This window comes from Frieseomelitta varia, unplaced genomic scaffold (genome assembly GCF_011392965.1).
Source record: "Frieseomelitta varia isolate USP_RPSP 00005682 unplaced genomic scaffold, Fvar_1.2 scaffold_62, whole genome shotgun sequence".
In the NCBI taxonomy this organism is placed as follows: Eukaryota; Metazoa; Arthropoda; class Insecta; order Hymenoptera; family Apidae; genus Frieseomelitta; species Frieseomelitta varia.
The window spans coordinates 50,034-57,249 of record NW_025110390.1 but is presented as its reverse complement, the minus strand read 5'-3'; the positions used below and the strand labels follow the sequence as shown (position 1 = coordinate 57,249).

Sequence of the window (7,216 nt, the reverse complement as noted above, 5' to 3'; positions counted from 1 at the left end):
GAAGTACCCAATTGGGGGGGGGGGGGGATCGATCGATGCTTGATTCTTGATTATGAGGGTAATCCGATTACGCGCTCGCCTGTAACACCCTTTGTGTCGTCATTCCATACTTTCCTCCCGCATCCCCCTCCCAACTTTTGTTTTTGTTTACAATAACTCTCTACGTTATTCCTGTTATTCGTTTGCTTTAGACCCTTGTGTAAATATGAATGTAGCAGTGAACATAAGTTAAACGTGGAAATCCTGGCAAGAAGAAAACTGTAAAGTGTATGGACCAATGAAAGACTGGCCCGTAAAAGTGAAAGAAGCGATGAAATATTTGACCGTACGAGCGTTAATCGAGCATGTGACTATAAAAGAGCGTATAGAGAGATCAGCAACCGAAACGTTGTGTAGTAAAGGTAATGGTAAAGCACCTGCTCGCGAAAAAGTAGTAAAGCGTTTGAAATTGCGAAAGATAAAAGTAAAGCAGCAAACAGCATTTAATCAGAAGGAAACATGGCAGAACTGTCTGGCAACAAGACGGCAATCAAATGTTTGATGGAACGTTTCGTTATAATGAATGAAAATCTTCCTTGTATATGAAGATTTGAATAGCTGAAATGTAAAACAATAGATGCACGAACGATAGCCGCATCTGAGTGAGGGCGACAAGTGAAATAGGACCACGTTTGATCAGACACATCGCTGCATACGAATCAACAGATGACACGTACGTTGACGCACTGATATTGAATTTTTCAACGAATAATGCTTTCGGCGTACCTACGTGTAGCGCTTGCAGGCCACGTTTTATGTATGAAGCTGTCAACCGTCAATTGCAAGCAGTGAAATTCAAGGAGTAAATGAATCGAACCAATCAACCAAAACCAAAGGACGTAGTAACAACTCTACTATTTCGCCATGCTTCAATATCATTGTGCATCGTTTGACACGTGGCCGAAACACATTGTGTAATGCAATTCGTCATGGATTTTGACGAGAGAACCGTTTGAATCGATAGTGTAGCTAATGACGTAAAGAACAGAACAAGGGAATCTTTGACACGTTATCTCTCGTTAGACGACAAGTCTTGTTACGTTGTGTCGTTAAAATAGCACTGACCGAAGCAATTCAGAGGACGGTGACTCTGAAAACGAAACGAGCGGTGACTAATTAGCCAGAATGTCACGAGAGAAATTTCTTCAAATTTTATGGAGGTGAGCACAATCATAAGTTTTCATGTACATATTTTACGCGCTCCGTCTGGAAAAATAATATCACTTTGAACTGTAATGAAATTAAGCAATTCCCGTTTTCGTACTCATCCAGCTCATTATCTTTTCCGACGAACTACGTAAACATGTTTTAATTTTCTTTGATCTATCGCCATACGACTCATTGTACTTTTGTTCATGTTGTTCGTAGTTAACGATATCGCTGGAAAATGCGCCGTTCATATCGCCGAAAAAATCTCGCTTTTATTTCTTGTTCCTCGAGTCTTTGTCATTTTTGCCAGAAAATCACGTGCATGGATTACGCGAAAGCGTAAGAAGCAGAGGTGAAAGAGGAAGGCATGGCGCCAAGCGAACAACTGCTTCACGCTACGCCGCATGCGGACTATGAAAATTTAATTATGTGCTGCTCGTAATAACGATTCGTTGTTCGTGAACCAGTAAACGTCCACCAGGGCGTTTTTGTTTGACCCTTTTATCGGCGGATCATAAATTCCCGCGAACAGGGAACTGCGCGGCAGCCGTGTTCGACTGAGAGCGCAGAGAAAATGTCGACCCTGTCGATCGATATCTGTATATAGCCGTGAATTTCCCTGAAACGTGATTATAAATCGTTATGTGTTAATGAGTACTATTACCCGGTCCACAGATCATTATGAAGTATTAGCAAAAATTCAATGGCTGACTGAACATATTTGATGTGCAACAACGTTTTATAATCTTCGGAGAAACTTTGACTTTTATATTTATTATTATATTATTTATTATTATTACGTTCATATTATTACTATTATATGTTATTGTTATTTTATATTATTGTTATTATGAGTTATATTGATTATTATAATTATAATAATTATATATATGATTGTTATATTTCCAATTCCCGTTAATTACAGTATGGAAACCAACATATGTTTTATTACTCTTTGGTAATAGAGTAGCTCGTATAGATGCGAAATAATGATTAGATTTCCGACTGCAGTTGAATTATGAAAACATAAAGTAGTTTTTTTGCCAGAAACGTTAATTATCCCAAAAATTGCAACTGTTCATTTTGTAGTTCCTCGCCCATATTTACGAAGTTTCGAATTGGTCATAGAGCGATTGGTCCTTTTTCACAGATAAAATTAGTATGGACACATAATTTCTTGAACATTTAGCCGAAATTAAGCAAAGTTTAAATCCACTTGGCCTATCCAAATTTCGCTCTTCGTATCCACAAAGTTTCTTGTCCTTATTAGGTGAAATTGTCATTGCTTAATAAACCACATTCTCAGCGATGAGGGTAGTTGGTCTGGAAACCATTACCACTGGAACTCATTAAACATTATTTTGAATGAAAGCTACACCGATGGCGAAATTTTCCTGCAATCAACTCGAATGTTTACAAGCTTTGCAGCGCGATATTTACCGATATTAGCTGTTTGCTGCTGTCGGGAATTAACGATCGCACATTCTTTTATCAATTTGTTTAATTACTGGGGAAGTTGGACCTATTTGACCACAAATACCAATTTACGATCAAAGAAACAGAAATTAACATTTTTCATTTATCGTGTCTATTTGCAGTACATTTTTGCAAGTCAGTCAAAGCCGCAAATTTTCTGTATCACTAATTATGCGACGAACTATGTTGACTTGGATCATCATTCCGTTCTTGTTCCTTCTCATTTCGTCCTTTCAATATTTTCGTTCACTGTGGCCAGTTTTTTTTTTTTTCACTCTAATTTGCTTCCATTTTTCTTCCCGATTCTTTACTTTCTACCTTGGATAAATCCCGATCGTATACATACACACAAATGACCAAATCGTCAAAAGTTTGCGTTGACAAACGAGCCTGGTCGAAACGACACGCCGCGAAACGTTTCCCGATGGTAATGGACCAAGTTCTCGCCGGATTTTCACGTTCCGCTCGTTATTTCACCAGTACTGTTCATCCGCGAAGATGAATTTCGCTTCTGACAATATGGAACAACGCCGGAAGGTGTGACCAATCGAAACTCGATCACGTTAACTACGTTTTTTCTTTTTTTTTTTTTTTTTTTTTCGAACGTTTAACGTGAAAAGGTTTCACTATTCAATCGTTCGTACATGCCACACAACAAAGAAGAAACGACGGAAGTTTTTTTCATGCACATACAGAACTGAACATACAACTCTTGCCAACTTTCGTTTTACGAGATAAGAAAGCCAATAAGAAATGCAACGAAAACGCAACAGCGGGTCGCAAATATTTACTCGACTTACGTACGCTGGAGACTTTAGTTTCGCAAACTTCAACATCGCGTTATTAATTAGTTACTCTTGCGACCGAATTGAAAAATTGCACTTGCTACTAATAAAGGTTGAAACTACAGTTTAATCGAATCGTTAGAATTTATCCAGTTTTTTCGTAAGATACCTGATTACTATATTCTCTGAATGCGGTCGATTCGGTCTGGTAACCACAGAGGATCTGGTCCGAATATTTTTCTCTCTGTTCGCTGCAACTTCCTTTCTCGCGCTTCCGTACTGCTCCTTCCGTTATTTTCCTCGGCCGTTTCTCTTATTATCTTCCAGCCCATGCTCCAGTTCTCCGCTTAACTTCAACATTCGCCTTTCCTTTCCCGGAATTATGTTGGCGCGAATGTTTGCTCCGTAGCGAGAGACTTACGTCTCGCAACTGGCATTCGAAATTTGTCAGCGAGTTGCTTTTCTCTCGCCGGTACGGCGTTGGTGAACCAGGCTAGCAAAGAACGGCATGATTTAACGAATTCACCGTAGCCGGTCGGATTTTTCCATGAGAAACCCAGTGGCCAGCAGATAAACAAATTCAAATTTAGAATTCGTTGCTTTCCTTTTACCCTTGTTTTTTCTTTTCCTCTTCCCTAACGATGTTTGCGCATGTGTGGACACAACAAGTTTACGTAGCGAGGTACAGACGATGCTTTAGTTTCATTCAATCTCCGAGAGAATACGATATTCGTGAAACAAGAATCTATGGCAATGTGTACGATATAGTTTCGATTCGAATAGGCATTTAGTCACTGGCAGGGAAATCCTCTCTTCGACGAACTTCACATTAACTTTCCATTTTCAACCAAGGGCCACAGTTTGAAACGGGGACGCCCACAGTTTATTCGCTCGAACAGAAAACGAACAGATACGCACGTGAACGGACGAAAGGGAGAAAAGGGATTGTGCGGAGCCAGCAAATCGGACGACGCTCGGTGTAATTTACATGGCTCACGATCGATCAACGTTCGCTTTTGTAGCTTTAGAAAACCTCACGACCTTTGCCCCGTTTCGCCGAGACCCATAGATTACCGAGGATGGGTACCACTTTATTTACTTTCCAATTTCCATTGGATTTGATATTTATCCCTTCCCTTTCTCTTCAGTTACAATCAAAGAGAACCGATTGGGATTTTTCCCACGTTATCTCCAGCGTGCTATACTAATTTTCGTTCGAGCAACCGGACAATCGCGCCACGAAGATTGAAATCGAGTCTCCGGCTTTCCAAGAAGACGCAGCTGGACGTGCCAGCTATTTCCATGCAAATACGATCGATTTGGCGCGAGTGATCGACGGTCTCTGAACGCTGTTTCGTTCTCTCTCGCCTCTAGATTCTAGTAAAAATAAAAAACTGCGAGAGAGAAATATTCAGCGTAAAAGTCCGTTTTTGATGGTTAAAACGTTATCGTTACCGATATCATGTTCTTGCGCTTCTTCTTTACAACAAGAGGATGCACGAGCTTTGGAATTGGCTGCCAAAAATTCCGTGGAATTGGGTCAATTCGAGGGAAACTCGCGCGTCGTCGAGCAGTTTATTAACAAAACGCCCAGCATCCCGTAACCTTCGTATCTCGCTTTGCCGCGCGAGCACTGCACCAGTGAATGTAGGTTGATGTATTAATATCATTAATTCGCGTACGAGCCGTTTCGGTGCGTATATACCCGTCGCAGCTCGTGGCCAAATAGCGAAGCCCTTCGGTCGCACTCGTCTTGGGAACACACCGGATTTGTAACACATAGTGTATTTTAAGACGGTTCAATTTTGCCGAGGGCGCTTCGCAGTCCGTTGAACGCGGAGATCGTGCAGTACGAGACGCCGGTTATTCGATAATTACGCTCTGCCGACTGCCCTGCGTATTCATCGTGACTTTAAAACGATCGTCGAATAAGGCGAAAGTAGGATCGAATTCCATTAATGGTTTCTATCAAAGGTACCTTTTGTTCACAGATCTGGTATTCTGACTGCACGTACGTCCGACTGGTTCATCGAAATGTAATTAAGGGACAGGCCTAATCCCTTGTGACAATTACCCTGGAGTTTCTGACTGCACTGGGTAAGCAAGAGATTAGAAATGCTCGTTTGGGCTCCGGCGAATGTGCCATCGAGTTGTCTGAGAATTTCAGTTTATGACGATGCACGATATACCACGGCGATAATCTCGCAATATGACAGAATTAAAATTTTCCTTTTCATCTTGTCATTATTGAATTATTATTTCTGAAAAGAAAAGTCCAGATGAATCTTCTTCGAGAAAGTAAAAAATTCTCGTAATAATTATAATATTCTTTATATCTTGTCTGCTGACAGTAACACTGACGCTTGTCGACTGATCATTTTTATTATGCTGTCGAAACAAGTCAACAAGTCATTCTACAACGTCATTTTACGGCTTTTAGAAGATTATTTGGTTTTCTGCATATCTGGCATAAAATCCAGCGCTCTGATAGAAACAATTCAGATAATTGCATTGTATCAAAAGAATCGAGTTTCATTTGCCGTGTAGAATCGTACCGTTGCGTTCGCGCCGTTAACGCGGTTCGCAGGAATGCAATAATGCAGTTATTCCCGATAATCAATGAAACCCTTACGTTGCTCTCAATCCACTGAACAAATTAATCGCCATCGTTGTGTCGAATCGAAAAACAGAAATACTCGATACTTCTCGCGTGCATGGAATTTCGTTGGCGGTCGAATAATATACTCGATATAGAAATGGAACTTCTACCTCTGATGTCGATCTTGTACCGATATTGCGTCAATCTCGAGCAACGAGAAATAAATTTATAAATTTTTTCCAGTGGTAAATACCGTTTACTCAAGTTTCCATCGGCATATCGAAACCCCAAAGAGTTACATTTCCCGAGAGACTCCAATTGATTGTCAAACGAAAATAGCGAATAATGCATAACAAGCAGGGACACAAAATAATTCGACAACATTTACCGAACGAAGTAATGAACATTTCACGAAGCAATAGAATGGCAATTCCACGCGCCAATATCAAATCCATGGGGAAGGGTGGTATTTCGTTAGTGGCGCTATCGACAGGAATCTAAATCGCTCGATCTCACGACCAGTTTGTCTCCCTGAAAGATCGTCGCTGGCGAGAACTAGAAAAAGGCCAATAATTCGACGTTGCCTCTGAATGCCACCCACACCGGACTGTTTCTATAAAAATTGCAAACGAACCGCTTTGTTTAAACGCAGGGGGGAATGATTCGATGATTTTTGTCGCGTGCCGTGTCCGCGAGTTATCCATTTCTTTGTTACTTCGATAGTTCAATCGGCTTACACGAGAAAGAACTCAACGATTGCAAATGTTTGACAGTGAGAAAAAACGTTTAGAAAAATTGAGCGAAATTTCATCGAGCTCGTCGAGTTGCTTAAAAAAAAGAAAAAAAAAAAAAAAACACGACGATTCCGTTGGTTTCGAGAATCACAGCTGTTGTCGCAAACCAAGTTCCGCGAAAATATGTATTTTCCTGGCTACGGAGAAGGGTCGTCAATGGCTACGCTCGATGATACGCTTCGTTGGAGGCTCGTTCGTGCGTCGCAACAATAAAACGTGAACAGAAGTACTCGCCAAGCGTTTTCGAGTCCGCCGCTGTAACCGGAAACTTCCAGGAAGTGGACTGCTGCGTCGCCGGAAACGTCCTCGCTGCCCGATATTTTCCACCGATTTCACAGATATCCTCTGTGTATCTTAATAAATTCTATCGCTCT

General features: G+C 41.0%; 1 protein-coding gene across 9 annotated transcripts in view; it reads right to left on the bottom strand.

Annotated features, from left to right (window-relative positions):
* LOC122534628 overlaps positions 1–7,216 on the bottom strand; it is a 95,253-nt gene that overhangs the window by 78,121 nt on the left and 9,916 nt on the right. The window lies entirely within an intron of this gene.